The sequence below is a fragment of the Malus domestica genome, chromosome 16, assembly GCF_042453785.1.
Source record: "Malus domestica chromosome 16, GDT2T_hap1".
NCBI lineage: Eukaryota > Viridiplantae > Streptophyta > Magnoliopsida > Rosales > Rosaceae > Malus > Malus domestica.
Genome location: NC_091676.1, coordinates 27,236,854 through 27,254,228, shown reverse-complemented (window position 1 = coordinate 27,254,228; position 17,375 = coordinate 27,236,854). Strand labels below are relative to the sequence as shown.

General features: G+C 35.1%; 1 non-coding gene across 1 annotated transcript; it reads left to right on the top strand.

Annotated features, from left to right (window-relative positions):
* Positions 1–16,982: 16,982 nt before the first annotated feature.
* Positions 16,983–17,140, top strand: MIR169A (microRNA MIR169a). The gene has a single exon (NR_120903.1). It is a non-coding gene; the product is annotated as a microRNA MIR169a (primary transcript).
* The last annotated feature ends 235 nt before the right edge of the window (positions 17,141–17,375 follow it).

The following is a 17,375-nucleotide window of genomic DNA, read 5'->3' as shown; positions in this document are numbered from 1 at the left end:
CTTCTAGGGTCGAGGAATGTAGCTGTAAAAACATAATAAAAAACGGAGCTAAAATAACCATTAAATTGTGATTTTTCGTTTATAACCGTCGAAGACTTTTGTTCCGTTACCTAATCTCTTAATGTTTTTTTTTTTTGTGATTTTTTACGTATGCGATCTTGTACTATCTACAAACATGTTTGACGGTTAGATCATTGACTAGTTTCGTAGAATGCATAACTCTGTTAAATTTGCCTAAATTTTGAAGTGGGAAAAGTAATTTGTGCTAAATTTTTATTTATGTTTTTCAAGTATTGATTAGGCAATATTTAGTTTGTGTGATGACATTTTCATTGTACAATTATCTTTTTGTTTCTTTATCGCGTATTTTACATTGGTTATTATCTATTAAACCAAACAATTATTTATTTAATTTTTAAAAACGTATTCTACTTAAATACATATTATGTATTTATTTATTAAACCAAACAATTATTATTTTATTTTTTTAAATTGTAACAATTTTTTTCGGGGGGGGGGGGGAATTTAAAATTTTGGGATGGAATTTTGGCGGGATTTTTGCCCCCATTTTTATTTTCTGTCGGTTATAACCGACAGTAATGAAAATTTTTCAAAATAAACCCCTTCATCTCTTCCTTGCACCGTTGCCTTCTCCCTTCCCCCTTCATTCCCCCTTTTCTCCTCTCCTCATTTCCTTCTCCTTCTCTTCACCCCTTCTCCTTCTCGCTTCAATCACCATGGATGAACAATTCGAGAAGCAACATTCCAAAACCAGTACTTTTAAATTATTTGTATTACGTTCAGTTTGTGTTTTAAATTTTGATTATGTTATTAAATGGAGTTTGTATTTTGAATCTTGACTTGAGATACCTTATCAAATATTATGCATATATTGAAAATTGGTCTTTGTTTAGAGCTTTTATGTAGGTTTTTTTTTGGTAAATATGCATCACTAATGTTTTTTTGTTATTAACAAGGAGCAACCTGATTCAGTATGCAACCTCTTCAATTTGGAGACACTAAAACTTTTGCGTTGTCCTTGGATTTTCAATTTGCCCAAGAACTTGAAAAATCTTGTCAACCTATGACATCTGGAGCTAGATGAAATTTTCTGGTTTAAGACCTTGATGTTGCCATGAAGCATGGGGTGTCTAACCAGTCTGCACAACTTGCATAAATTTCCGATTTGTCTTTTTTTTTTTTCTTTTTCAAATATATTTATATGTCTTTCCAATCCTTTTCTTGTTGTTCAGGGTCAAACTTTTGTCGAACTATATATATATATATATATATATATATATATATATATATATTCAGGTTAGCTGCGAAACAAGAAACAAACTTAAAGAATTGAAGAATATGGTGTACTTTAGAGGAACACTACACATCTCAAAGCTGGAAAATGCAGTGAATGCAATGGAGGCAAATTTGAAAGGGAAGGAAATGATTTAGAAAGTGATTTATATTTTTTTTTATAATTAACATATTTTCTGTCGGTTTTATCCAACAGAGAATGCTCTTAATTATTCATTATTAATAAATTCTCTGTCGGTTATATCCGACACAAGTTCTGACGATTTTATAGTATTTTCTGTTAGTTTTATCCAATAGAGAATGCTCTTATTTATTCATTATTAATATATTCTCTGTCTGTTATATTCGACACAATTTCTGTCAGTTTTAGAGTATTTTCTGTCGGAAAATTCATTTCCTGACGCTAGCAATTCTGTCGCTTATTATATCCGCCACTACATCCATTTTCTGTCGGACTTTACTTAATATCGTACAGTAATATACGTTTCTTGTCGGTTATCGTAATGACACTAATAAATGGTTTTGTAGTAGTATCTTGCCAAGCTTGGATGGAGGGTACTCATCATTGATAATTCCAATTGGTGCGTTCATCTTGTTAGACTTAGTACTGATTTGGTTTAGCTTAACTTTAAAAAAAAAGGGTATAAAAAAAGTCAGGGCATTTTAAGTATTTGGTAAACACTTGAAATGAACTTTTTTTTTTCAAAGTTTTGGGTGAAAAAAAAAGCCAAATATCGGTAGCTAGAAAAACTAGCTTTAGAAAACTAGCTTTTTTCGGAGAAACACAGGTGAACAGTAACAAATAAATGAATTTTTCAATTTTCCAATTCTCACACTATCAGTCTTGCCACTCTCTAAGAACCCCATTTCACACTAGATCTAAAAGAAGGCGTCCTTCCTCCCAGTGATCTCTCTTGTTCTCCAAGTCGCATTCTCCCGGCTCGGCAACCTTCCTCTGGTAAGTTTTACTTATCTGAAATTTTATTATTTATTTGTTTGGGTTTTTTAATTTGGGGATGGGAGAGTTTGAGTGAAAGAGGAGAGGGAAGAGTGAAGGGATGAGGTTTGTAACGATACATGTTTATGGGTTTAATTCAGTGGGTAAATTCCAACAATGAAGCTATAAGGTTTGGAGGAATGGTGTCGGCAAAAGAAATTGTGGAAGGAGGGTTGGAAAAATAAATTGGGGAATGATGTCTGGGTGTTTGCAGTAGTGAGAAGCAGGGAAAATTGATTACTTTTGCAAACTCATTGATGAAGCAATTTCATATAGGCAGTAGTATTCCGAAAGTGATTGTGGTTGTTGCATAATTGCTTGGTTGTGAGCCACCTAGCAAGTTATGATTGTTTGCTACTTGTTTATTTTGTAGTGCAGAGAAGCGAGAGATGTTCTCTACCATAAAACATCACGAAGTCCGGCTTACTTGGTTGAAATTTATGTTTAACAAAAAACAATGAACTGAAACTATGAATTACAACTATGTGTTAAATGTTGCTTTTATTTTGTGTTTATTGAATGTTGGATTATTAGTTCTTGTTGAACGTTAGATTATGACTTATTCTTGAATGTAGGATTATGACTTCTTATTGATTGTTGGATTATGACTTATGGAATGTTGAATTATGTATTAGGTTGCAGGTGTATATTCAATATGACCACCTTTGATGATGATGAGGATTTGAAAGATAGTCTAATTATATGCGTTGTAGCGAGAGTTGTTGATATATTTTATTTATTTAAAATATGTCAACAAAACTCCGTATATGAATTCTTCCCAAACAGGTAATATTTGATTAATGGAAGTACTACAAGGGAATTACGTGCGATGCTATAGAATGTTTAGGATAAACAAAGATGTCTTTTATTGATTATCCAATGACTTGCTAACTAATTATCGAGTGAGAGGTTCCACGAGAATGAATGCAATTGAAATATTAGGAATGTTCTTGCATATGTTGGGACATGGTGTGAAAATTAGATAACCGCAAGAGAGAATTCAACATTTTGGTGAGGCTGTTAGTAGATACTTTGGTGCTATATTGGATATTGTATGTAAGATGGCAATAGATATTATCACACCGATGGATTCGGAGTGTCATGGTAAGGAGAGATACAAGATACATGCCTCATTTTAAGGTAAAGTTTGACTCTTTTTCTAATTTCTTTGCAAACTATAAGTGTAGGTTGACGGTTTTCTTCTATGCTATTATTTTTAGGATAGATGGAGTACATGTTGATGCTTCAATACCACCTCCGGATCAAGTTCCATACATTGGTAGGAAAGAAAGGCCGACTCAAAATGTTATGGCTACATGTAATTTTGACATGCAATCCGCATATACTTGTTCTGGATGGGAAAGCACTGCACATGATACAAGGGTATTTTTATCTGTGCTACGAAACCCAAATTTAAATTTTTTTAAGCCTCCAAATGGTAATCTTCATACTTGTTGTTTTGCCGAAATCTTCATACTTATTATAACATTTTACATGCATGCTTTGTATAATTATTACATTATTACAAAACAAAAATTTTCAATTGTCAGAAAAATATTATTGGCAGATGCAGGGTGCCCACAAATGAGAGGTAATTTGGGACCTTATAAAGTTGAAAAATATCATATCCTGGCCTTGGTAGGGGTGCTGAACCAATGGGTCATAAAGAGGTATTCAACCACATGAATTCTTCTCTTAGGAGCATCATTGAATGAACATTTGGTGTATGGAAGAAAAGATAGGCAATTTTAAGAGATATGCCTAATTACCCGTTCAATAAGTAAGTGAAGATTGTCATTGCTACAATGGTTCTTCGTAAAGATCGTTATGGGTTGAAAAAAGCCCCTCGAGATTGGTCCAATGGTTGAATGATGTGGTAGAAACAAATACACAAATTAAACCCTATAAATTATGCAATCATAGTACGCGTAAGTTGGGATCGTTCTATTTCGGGGATTAGAAGGGATGCTAAACAACACAAATTAAACTTATAAAACTGAAAAATAAGTTAAACTAACAACAAAACAAGACTAGGGGATTTTGGACGAATTTAATTAAAACAAAAGTAAAGTGCAGCAAGTAAATTAAGTTGTGAATGAAATATGGATGAAAAGATATCTAAAGGATTCTTCTCCACACATGAAACATATGCATACAAATCGATTTCCAGTTATTCTTCTTATAAACCATGAATGATAATGCCCCAAATTAACTGTGAACAACACTAATTAATTCTTAGATTTTCCTAAGTTCATTGAATTGGACTCAGCGACGCAACCAAATTATTCTTCTCAAGTTTCCTAACTATGAAAAGCATTATAGAGATACATCTCCAAGATCATTAAGCTTTGTGAAAATCATAAGAATTGACAAAGCATTTGTAACTATGAAAAGTATGATACTCCTGCTAAGAATTTACTTAACTCAATCATGACTAGTGACTTTTACTACTTGCAAATATAAGTTCACAACGATTAGGTGAAATTCCCTTATATTCTAGCATCAAATCCCTGCATGCAAACTAAGTGTGCACCCTTAATAAATATACAAGAATAAGTTCTCTATAAAGCCGATAAGTAAATCGCATTCACATCTTATGAAACAATAACTGGATGTAATCAATTTATAAAAACATATGATCATGGCTTCGAATTCACCTTTGGCTAAAAAGAAACTTAGTTACACATGTTCATCATAACTGAAAAACAATCTAAAATAAACATTGAAACTTAAAACAACGATAGAAAGAACTCTGAAAATTCCAGCAACTTCAATGGATGATTGGTAGGCATGGCACACCCTAACTCTTTGCAAGAATTTCATATATATAGGGGAAAATGGATGAATCCAAGGAGGAAAGGGTTTTGGTGTTTTTGAGTTATTTTAGGACTCTAAAAATCAGGTAGAAAGTGTTGGAATGTGATTAGGATTCCTACTTGCAGCTGGAGATAAGATAAGATAATGTTGGATAAGATAGGATAAGATAAGATAAGATAATGTCCCTCTCCAACTAGGATTCCTCTTTCTTGTGTAATTCCTTGTCTTCCAAGCCTCAACTTTAATTTCTCCAGATTTTAACACATGTCTAGCACCATTTAAACACCAAAAATTTCCAGTCCATATGATATCCACGCATGTTATCCAATCCAAGTCCAAAATTGCTCCAAATTGCTCCATTTAGCTATTTATTGTCATCTTTACCAATTGAACCTACAATAATACGAAAATAACTTAAATTACCAAAATAAATGGAAATTAATGAAATAAATGCAAAGAAATAAGATAACAAAGTCGCATAAATATGCTCCTATCAAATTCCCTCACACTTAGCTTTTGCTAGTCCCCGAGCAAAACGAAGAAAACAAAACAAAACTTAAACCTTCCAACAATTACCTTAGGGATTTCCAATGAAACATGACATGTTAGAAATCATTACTTACATAGATTTTAGCCATTCTTATTTTTGAGCTTATACTTAACCGCAGTAACCACTCACTAGCTCGCATTTAATCAAACAACATTTGGAAGTAGTAAACATGCCTTAGAGAATTCACTCAATTCCTCACTGGATATACTCTCTATTTTCACACAGATTTTCTGACTACACTCCCTAAATTAAGTAAGTATATGTGAGAAGATTGATGTAAACATGTAGACTAGCACTCACATATGATAGAACAAAGAAGGAACTTTCTGAATTTTATTAATACAAACATATATATGATCTTATGAACGGAATGCCACTACTTAGAAGCAAGAACCAGGGATTCCATATGCTTGTACCAATTTCAAACTCCACATATTGAAACACATAACAATCAAGATAAAAGTCTAAGGGTTGTAATGGGGCAAAGGTATTGGCTAACAAAGAAAGGTTAAGGATAAATAAGGGTTCTTAAAGTGATAGTAAGCAAAGTAATGAAATCAACACTTAGAATTCAACTTTTGATTGTAGCACCCAACTTTAAACACAAAGGGGATATTCATACAACTTTAGGGTCAGATTCACATTTTTTGATCCTTTTTTCAACAACCAACGCTTATGAATTCATTCTCACTTCCTTTCAACCTCTTTTTCTTTTCTCCTTTTTTTTTTCAACATTTTTTTCTTCTTTTTGTTTTCCTTTTTCTTTTCCGTTTTCTTTGAAACATAAAACATAAGAACTACTTCACTAGATTCAAAAGAACAAATCCTTCCCCCACACTTATTCTTCTGCAAATCATAAATCAAAAGGAATTCCCAACAAGTCATGCTTCACTATTCTTTAAGAACAAGGGTATGGATATTCCTATGCTAGGCTAGGTAGTGATAATGGAGGCTAACAAAGAAAATAGGCTAAATAAGGCTCAAAGGGGTTAAACCTACAATACATATGCAAGGGATAAGGCTTTTTGGCTCTGGTGGTAACTAAACAACTTCATCTTGTTATTTGTCATGCAATCAATTTATGTTTTGAATGAAACGGGCATGAGTTCTAGTATTTGGAACTAAAATGATCAAAAAGCATTCCAAGTAGCAACCAAGCAAAGAAATAATGAGATCATGCAAAGACTTTAGAAAGCAACAATATCACAGATTAATAACTCTCTAAACAAAGAATAGGCTCAAGTCTCACAAGGTTATAGCATTAGTTTGAGTTTCTTCCTTCAAGCATGTAACAAAAACTTTTTTTTTTTTTTCTCTTTGTGATTACATGTGAATTCATAAATGACAACTACAACAAAGTATTAACCAAAGATCATATCAAACTTCCGCCCATGTTTGTAACTTTCTTTAACAGTCATGCAATTAAAAACCAAATCCTCATCATTGTGTTGGAAGGTACCCTAAGACATAAGCAAGCAACAAAAACGACTCTTTTTGGTTTTTTTCACAAGCAAGCAACAAAACATTGTCCTCAATGTTTAAAAAATAAACTTAAACAAGAAAGCAACAGAAGATAACGTCTTCCAGCCGGACAAGCGAAGTTAATCTTTGAATGGAAGGTGATACTTGAAATCAACAACATGTTAGTAGAAAACGAAATTGAAATTTGAGGAGGTGGCTTACCTATGTGCTGCGGCAAGAACTCAAAGATAAACACTACTTCGAAAGTTTCAGGAATGTTGCTCTCGACCAGATTTGGTATGAGGGCAGTGACTTGTCCCGTGTTATAAAATCCAACTTCTTTGGGGATGGTTGTCTCAGGTACATCATCTTTGATGAATTCTGGATACTCCCTAGCCACTTCTTTCTCTTGAATCCTCCTTCTTGTTGTACAAAGCTCTTTAAAAAATTCAGCACATTCTGGAACTTGCTTTATTGTACCAAGAATCGGGATATTAACTTGCAACTTTTGGAAGGCTTCCAGGATATCTTTTTCACTCTCTTCTTTCTTGGATTACATAAACCTGTGAGGAAAAGGTACATTTGGTGGAATAAGGTTAGAAATAATTGAATTCAGAACAACCTTACTAGAATTGGATGGTGGTGGAGCTAGGGTAGCTGCAGCAATAGGATTAAAGATGATTGGGTGTTGCGGCAAGGCTTCTTCTAAGCTTGTTGTGGCTGAGTCTTCCTCCTCCTATCTCTTTGTCCACTTTTAGGCTATGTTTGGACATCTTTGGTTCAGCTCCAACCTCCATACCACTTCCCAAAGTGATAGCTTTAACAATTTCAAAATCTCATATTGAAATGACAATAGTTAAGCTGGAAAGTTCGCTTTGTTCTCGAATTTGTCCTATGAATTCTGCGATCTCTTTAGCTTGGTTTTCTAAGTCCTGAGTCAAAGAAGCATAAGAAGTATTTAGTGTTTGAAGAATTTTAACATGATCCATGGACATATTTGAATTTGGTTGGAATTTTTGTGAGGGAAGCTGTGGTGGTTGCATAGGTCTTGAATAGAACTCCTCAGATGGCTGCCAATATCCTTCTTGTTGAACTTGTTGAGGTTCTCTCCACATAAAATTTGAATGATCTCTCACACCTGGATTGTAAATGTTGGAAACAAGTTGTTCCTTGATTGATTATGGCCTTGATAATCCCAAGCATTGACACTATCCTAACTTCCATTCTCAATTAATTGAGGATGTTGATTAGTTTGATATCCTTGCCTATAGGACACACCAAATGTAGCCACACTTTGCATTGTGGACCTTTCGATATACTGCGACATAAGAGAAGTAAGATTTGCCATTTGAGCTTGAAGATTTGCACTTGCCATGTCTTACTTCTCTAGTACCTGAAATCAAAGAAATAATACTAAATCAAATATTAAAAGAAAAATAAACAAAAAACAGAGTGATTAGCAATTTTACTAATCCCCGGCAACGGCGCCAAAATTTGATGTCGTAGAAACTAACACACAAATTAAACCATATAAATTATGCTATTTTAGTGCGAGTAAGTAGGGATCGTTCTATTCCGGGGATTAGAAGGGATGCTAAACAACACAAATTAAACTTATAAAACTGAAAACTAGGTTAAACTAACAACAAAACAAGACTGGGGGGATTTTGGACGAATTTAATTAAAACAAAAGTAAAATGCAGCAAGTAAATTAAGTTGTGAATGAAATATGGATGAAAGGATATCTAAAGGATTCGTCTCCACACATGAAACATATGCATACAAATCGATTTCTAGTTATTCTTCCTATAAACCATGAATGACAATGCCCCAAATTAACTGTGAACAACACTAATTAATCAGATTTTCCTAAGTTCATTGAATTGGACTCAGTGACGCAACCAAATTATTCTTTTCAAGTTCCCTAACTATGAAAAGCATGATAGAGATACATCTCCAAGTTCATTAAGTTTTGTGAAAATCATAAGCATTGACAAAGCATTCGTAACTATGAAAAATATGATACTCCTGCCAAGAATTTACTTAACTCAATCATGACTGGTGACTTTTACTACTTGTAAATATAAGTTCGTAACGATTAGGTGAAATTCCCTTATATTCTAGCATCAAATCCCTGCAAGCAAACTAAGTGTGCACCCTTTATAAACATACACGAATAAGTTCTTTATAAAGCAAATAAGTAAATCGCATTCATGTCTTATGAAACAATAACTTGATGTAATCAATTTATATAAAACATATGATCATGACTTCGAATTCATCTCTAGCTAAAAAGAAACTTAGTTACACATGTTCATCATAACTGAAAAACAATCTAAAATAAACATTGAAACTTAAAAAAAAAAATAGAAAGAACTCTGAAAATTCCAGCAACTTCAATGAATGATTGGTAGGCATGGCACACCCTAAATCTTTGCAGGAATTTCATATATATAGGGGAAAATGGCTGAATCCAAGGAGGATAGGGTTTTGGTGTTTTTGAGTTATTTTAGGACTCTAAAAATCAGGTAGAAAGTGTTGGAATGTGATTAGGATTCCTCCTTGCAGCTGGAGATAAGATAAGATAGGATAAGATAAGATAAGATAAGATAATGTTCCTCTCCAATTAGGATTCCTCTTTCTTATGTAATTCCTTGTCTTCCAAGCCTCAACTTTAATTTCTCCAGATTTTAGCACATGTCTAGCACCATTTAAACACCAAAAACATCTAGCCCATATGTTATCCACGCATGCCATCCAATCCAAGTCCAAAACTGCTCCAAATTGCTCCATTTAGCTATTTATTGTCATCTTTACCAATTGGACTTGCAAAAATACGAAAATAACTTAAATTACGAAAATAAATGGAAATTAACGAAATAAATGCAAAGAAATAAGATAACAAAGTCACATAAATATGCTCCTATAATTGAATTGTGTAGCCAAGGCTTTTCTCCAAGCAAATCCGATGCTTCTTTATTATTCACCACTCATCTGCATATTCATTATATGTTTTAGCATGTTGATGAATTAATCATCACAAGGTCTAATTCTGATGCAGTTACTAGTTCAACGGTATGTTATGTGCTACTTTTGCTACTCGTAAGCTAGGGGATCTTAATTTTTTCCTTGGAAGGGAGACCAGAGGATCTTAATTTTTTTTTGGAATGGAGGTCACACGAACAACTAGCCATTTTTAGTTATCTCAAACTCATTATCCTTTCGACTTGTTGAAGAATTTACAATGGACCTGTTCAAAACAAATCATACGTCATATCCTTCCTCTATGCATTTGTCGACGCATGAAGGTGAAGTCGTTTCTAATCCAGAGACTTATCGTAGTATGATGGGTGGGCTCCAATGTTTAACTTTATCTTGTCCCGACATCGCCTATGCAGTTAATCAAGTATGTCAATTTATGCATAACCTAGAGTCCACTCATCTTCAAGTAGTCAAGCGTATCTATAGTTATATCAAGGGCACCATCGAGCATGGCATACTCTTCTACTCCTTTCAAGACTACTCCAATTGAGTATTTTCCAACGCTAATTCAACATGTTCCATTGACAACCATTTGTCTAATAGGGGTGCATGTATTCTTATGGGTCCTCATTATGGAGCCAAAAATATAAAGAAAATTACGGAGGGGACATGTGTAATTTTGGGTAAAAGGACAAAATTACTCTCGAGGCACACCAGGATTGCGCATGCAACGGACAATAACGGCTCAATCAAGGAAGAGTCAAAAGTGATCAAAATGGTATTTATTCAAAACCCTCTCATCACTCCTCACTCAAAAGGTAACAACCAATTTTCCTATTCAATTTGTGATTAATTGCCAAGTTAATTGCAAGATATTATTTCACATAATATCTTGCAATTACACTCATAATTTGACCATATGTGGCCGGCTCATATTCTCCAAATAGGGCCGGTCACTCTCCTATAAATAGTCATGTTTTCTCACTAAAATGCTAAGCCATTCTCTCCCCAAAAATTCCTAAATACTTTCTCTCTCAAATTCTAACTTTGGCATCGGAGATCCTTCAGCCAAAGCCCCCCATTCATCGTGGGCGTGTGAGGCTTTAGCCTTAATCTTAGATGTTATTAGTTTGTAGGCGCATTTTCGTCAAAGGAGAAGACAGCGGAAATTTGCATCCACAAATTGGTGCTTTCATTGAGAGTTTGATTCACATACTCGAAGAAGACTCGCATTCAAAGTTTCTCATTTCTCGTTTGTTTGTAAACTTTTCATACGTTCTTATTTTTAGAATTTTTTTAATTCTTTGAATAGACGTAGGAGAAAAATACACTGGCGAGAAATTTGGAAACCACAACGAACAAAACTTCCTACATTCAAAGATTCAGATCAAATGATGGAGATTGCGATGTAGCCCTACCACAACGATCCACAAAGCTCAACGCGACGGTAAGAGGAACAACTTTGCCACCACGGAGCACCACCACCATGGCAATGGGGAGTTGGCCAACTTCATGGCAGTAGACCATGGCCTTATGCACTACCACTACAGCAGCCCAAACCCAGAACCAAGCCCAAGCATTGACAGCAGCTGCTCAAGTAGCCTAGGAAGTGGCCCAATCTACAACCCAGATAGTAGGGCAGCCGAGCTAAGCCTAGCGTGAGCAAACTCAAACCACAGCCCAAACAGTGCATGTCCAAGATGCATTACAGGCGCAAGCTGCGTCGACCATCCCCTCGGCCCAAATCCAACATGCTCCCAGCGCCGCACCGCACCTACGCGCCCCACACGTGGCACGACCCACTTCTACGGCCCAACCTGCTCCCGTGGCCTATATGGTGATATCAACCGGTCCAAAACTAGTTCAACCATCCCAGCTTCAGATTTTTGGACCGACGATTGAACTGGGGGCATTTTCATCCTGAGTTTCTGCGAATTTGGCCTATCCTAGCTTAAATTTTCCACTCGGAGTCCACTACACTTCCACCACCTATAGAGAAACCTATCATCCATGCCCTTCCATCCCGCATGGCGAATAACACTTGTCCCGACGAGTCATAAAGTTGATAAGTGCCTTCGTGCAACAGACAACCTTGGTTAATCAGCTTTTGCAGCATGCCCCGGACGAGGTGTCCCGAAGCAAGATGAGGGCAAATGACGAACCTCTCCAACAACGTCCCAGCAATCAGCCTCTTAACCAGCCACGATCCAAGTGTTTTGGCAGTTTACACTCCCGCCTGGATCCTCGGGATAGCGTATACTCTCGTCTTAGCACGTGGAGGAGCGTGCACTCCCAATCAAGCCCACGGACGAGCATACGTTCACGGTTGAGGCCAGACTCCGATTATCAACAAAGACAACCTTCCAGGCGAAGTGGTCATTCACAACTAGGTTTGTAAGGAGCATTTTCCACCTTAATGTCTATAGTCACCAATTGCAAATAGTGTGCAAATATTGGTGTCTTATAACTATAATTCTAGTAGTGGGTGGGACATTCCTAAACTTTCATCTCTGGTTCCGGTTCATATTGTTGATATTATTTCTGGTATTCATATTCCTTTAAAAGAAAGAAGGATTATTATGTTTGGGGTACGTGACTCCAAATCTTTCTACTAAGTTTATTGTAAAATGAATGGCTGATTTATCTCCAAGAATGAAATTCCTCATTCTTGTGCTAATAAGATGTTTAAGAAAATTGTATTCTGCCAAGAGTAGAGATTTTTTCTTGGCTTTTATTGATCACACAAGGGAAGACTGATCAGGGGCAGGGCCTGGATTGAGCTGCTCTTACATACCCGGGTGGAGAAATTTGACTCTTAATTTTGTAAATGTTAGATTTTATAATAACTTTCAAATATGGCAAAACACATGTATAAATTTACCCAAATACCTTCAAATGCTAAAAAAGAAATTCACAACTTCTAATGCAGAACCTGTTGTCATTGTGTCATTGAATGCAAAGGCATTGTTCGACCTACTATCCAGAGGACAACTTCGTTCGGGAAAAGCCATAATCTTTTGGAAAGCGATATGAATATGTTTAGAGCATCCCCAATGAGGAACTTTATATGGGGCTGGAAGAGTGGTGGACAGTCCAATTTAGAGCTTCAAGGAATCTTTGAGGCCCTAAAAAGGAATCTCTCACAATGAGGGGCTATATACCTTTCGGGCTCTATATGGGACTAATATTTAATTATATAGTAATTTGAATAGGCACTAAATTTATTTTTGCCTTAATTTTGCTTAAGTCGATTTTAGACGTGTTATCTTAAATTTTTTTAATGAACTTTTCAACCTAAAAAATTCAAATTCTGACAAAGTTATATCTCATCACTTATGCATGGTTGGATTAGGTTTTTTTCTATCTCAATCTCATCCGTTGGTTTGTTTCTATGAAATTAGACAAGAAAAAATTTCATTTCATGACAACCATTGGATTGGATTATCTTATCTCCATCTCATCCGTTGGTTTATTTATCTAATTGACACATTCTCCAAAATCAAACAAAATAACACTTTATTTCATAACCGTCGTTGGATTGGATTATCTTATCTCAATCTCATCCGTTGGTCTTTCTATTTGATTGGCATATTCTCCGAAATTAGACAAGATAAGATTTCATCTTCCACTAACTGTTAGATCAGATTTCTCTTCTCAAACTAACTCGTTGGATCGTTATCTCTAATATCATTCACTCTTTATAAATGGTATCACACTAATTCTATAATACATAAGCTTCCAATCCCTTTATTCTCAAAAACCACTCAACCACCAAACTGTAATGGCTCAACCATGGAGTGATAACTCCTCATCTGATGAGGATAATGCTACTTTTGCAATGGCAGGGGCCATGTATCAGCACTTTCAGAGACGTTTAGAGGCTGCGGAAGTGAGAACCTTAATTATATATGATAAAAACTCTCCTTTCGGCTGCAAAGTGAGCAACGTAATTATATATGAATCAAAGTGCAAGTGCTGAATTGCTATATTAGTTATGAACTTTTCCTTCATCTAGTGTAAATGAAGGGCTTGTTTGGAAATGTTTTTAAATAACTGAAAGCGTTTTTGGTGAAAATGTTTTTGAAACAGATAGGATCCTAGTAAAGCACTTTAAGTGCTTCATGCAAGAAGCATGCATCTAATGTTTCTTTAAACAATGTGCTTTTTGAACCCAAAATCAATTTCACAAAAAAACGCTTTTAGTAATTTTAAGAACACTTTCAAACAAGTTCTAAAGTTATAATATCACTTATATATACACACATATGAATCTAAATGGATTTCGGACCCAAAATCAAAATTTCACCAAAAGCGCTTTCAGTCATTTTAAAAACATTTTCAAACGAGTTCTAAAGTTGTGATATTGCTTGTATTCATATTTACAAACACATATGAATCTAAATGGATTGATAAGGGAAAGTAATCGAAAGTTTTAATGAGTACAAATGTGGAAGTTCAATTTAATTTCTAAATTAGTTTTCTCTTTATCATATATACTAATATTACAATGGGGTGTGCTATCCACACACCCCTTTTTACTTCATACACACCCTTTTAATTTATGGCCGTCGGATCGACTGAATTAAAGAAGATCAAAGGGCAGAAATTAATAAAGGGTGTGTAAGAAGTAAAAATAGATGTGTGAATAGCACACCCCTATTACAATATGTATTAGTTAACAATGGTTAGTCATGGTTATCCCATGTGACGTGTGTCCGTCCCCTAAATTTGAGTAATATGGTGAATGCTCGCAAGTTATGGAGGTCAGGAAAAAATAGGCGTCACACAACCTTTCTTGATTAAGATTTTGTTCCATGTAGTGAATGTGAAGTGGGACCAAAGATCATCCGCTGGGCCTCACTTTGTTCTCCAAACCAAATGAGGAAATGTCAACTTTGGTGGACGCGGGTTTAGGGATATTCTCTTTTTGTAAAATGAGAAATTTCAAATTTTATGAATGAAACCTGCCCACTTAAAAGTGTAAAGCTACGTTTATTACATTTTACATTACATTTCGATATCATTTTTTTAATAGCAGTAGGATCCACCATCACATGTGGATCACATATCAATTAAAAATATAGTATAAATATAATACGAAAAATGTGATAAGAGTAACTTTTTTTATTTGAAAATAGGAAAACAATCCTAAATTTTTTACTCACCAGTAGAAAAAACTATTTGCATGACAGATCTTTATGCTACAAAGCAAAATTTGTCACACTAGTGTGTTTTGCTCAACGAAAATGACCCATCGTCTTGCAAAATCATCGAACAATGCGCAACGAAACGTTTTGTCCCGCAAAAGGGCTTTGCAGCACGATATAACGACTTCGCTGCGCAAAGTGTGGGAGAAAAACGCAGGTAAGTCCTTTTTTGGTTGCAAACAAGTGCACGACGAAAATTTACCCCCGGAAATATTACACAACGAAGGTTTCGTCGCGCAAGATATGAACATTTACGCCAAACTGTCAGTTTTCTAAGTCAAGAGGAATCAATGCTATTGAATTAGAGGAATGTTCTCAAATATTCTATTTAGTGCAGGGTTTTGCGCGACAAACCCTTTGTCCCGCAATGTTCTCAAACTTCCATTAAATATACAGTTTGGCTCTCTCTATTCTTCAGAATTCGTTTTGGAAACACTATACTTTTTTCTATACTACAATTCCTGTTGTTATTTAAATTTGAGTACGATGGTAGATTTAGGTGCTCGTTCATCAAAGAGAATTGAGGAGATAAAGACGCACTATGAGTTAGAAGTTTGTGTTAATTTATTAGTTAAATAATTATTATTTTTGTTAAATATATTATATTAGTGAAATTTATAATTTATTAATTTTTGCATAACAACCTAATTGGGACATTGATAAAAGTGACCCAAATATGATGAAGTGCATCGACAACATATTCATATCCTCTTTCCGCGAGTGGAAGTTTGGTGTTGAATGTGACAAAACTGCACTGAATACCTGAACCACCAGCAATGGAATAGAATTGTAGTTTTGTTTTTCTTTTATCAATTACTGTTCCTAATAAAATTTACCAAAAAAAATTAATATATTTAAAACTCATTTTCTAAACATTTGTTTTTAAATTTAAAAATGGTTTGCCTAAAGAAACATTTCGTCGTCCCTATTTACACGCGTGACAACATAGATAAATCTTACGATAAGGAAAGCTTCGTCCCTTAAAACTTTATGCGACGAAGCTTGCCTTCATCACTCTTGCACCATGAAAGCCTTTGTCCTTTTAAACTTCATGCGACGACTGGTAGTTCCTCGTGCAAGAAAGTTTGTGCGACGAATATGCTTCGTCCCTTTGTACTTAATGTGACGAATTCTCTTTTCATCGCACAAACTATATTGCACGATGATTGTTTTTCTCTTTGTCGCGCAATACTTTTCTTTACGAGCCTTGTGCAACGAACTGTGGGCGACGAAGTATTCATCGTGTATCATTTTAACAGCGAAAATCTTTTTTATGCGACGATTTTTATTTCATCGCGAAAACTATTTTATGTAGTAGTGACTATAAAAATCTAATACATAAAATAGCACATAAGAACTAACAAAAAATAAAAGGAAATTGCTAACTTTTTCAACAGGAAAAGGTCCCAAAAGTTAATTGAATATGGACCATATACTTTTCATGGAAAATTAGGATTCTGTTGTGGCCTTTGGGAGGCATAATCATATTCACACCGCAAAGCTGTTTTCTTTTGATAACTGTAAAGCTGATCAAGTCGGCAATGCAAGTGTCGCGCACTATTATATGAATCTATATCATCTTGTTTCTGCCTATATATATGAATGGAAGTAAACGTATTCGAATGCATATTTCGGGCATTGTATTTGTATATAAAAGTCTCAGAGTGTTTGCATCAAGCAGAAGAGATCGGAATGCAGCCAAGGATGACTTGCCGGCTTTTACAGTATCTTGCTCTAATCAGCAGAGTCTTGCCGGCAAGTTGCTCTTGGCTACATTTAGCTCTCTTCCTCTAATGTCAGCCTCTGAGATTTGGGAAGTTAGAGGAAAGTCTTTGAACTTAGAATGACCAAAACACACTCTCTCCCTCTCTCTCCATTCGTAACCATTTTAGTTGCTTCATGTGTACTTCGTTTCTTGTATCCTTGCTCCGAGCCCTCCTAAAAAGATTTTTAATCTTAGAGACGTATATGCGAGATGCAAAATTACTTTTATAATTTTAGCCCAATGCATAAATAAATGAGATGTAAATTTTAATTTTCATGCGCT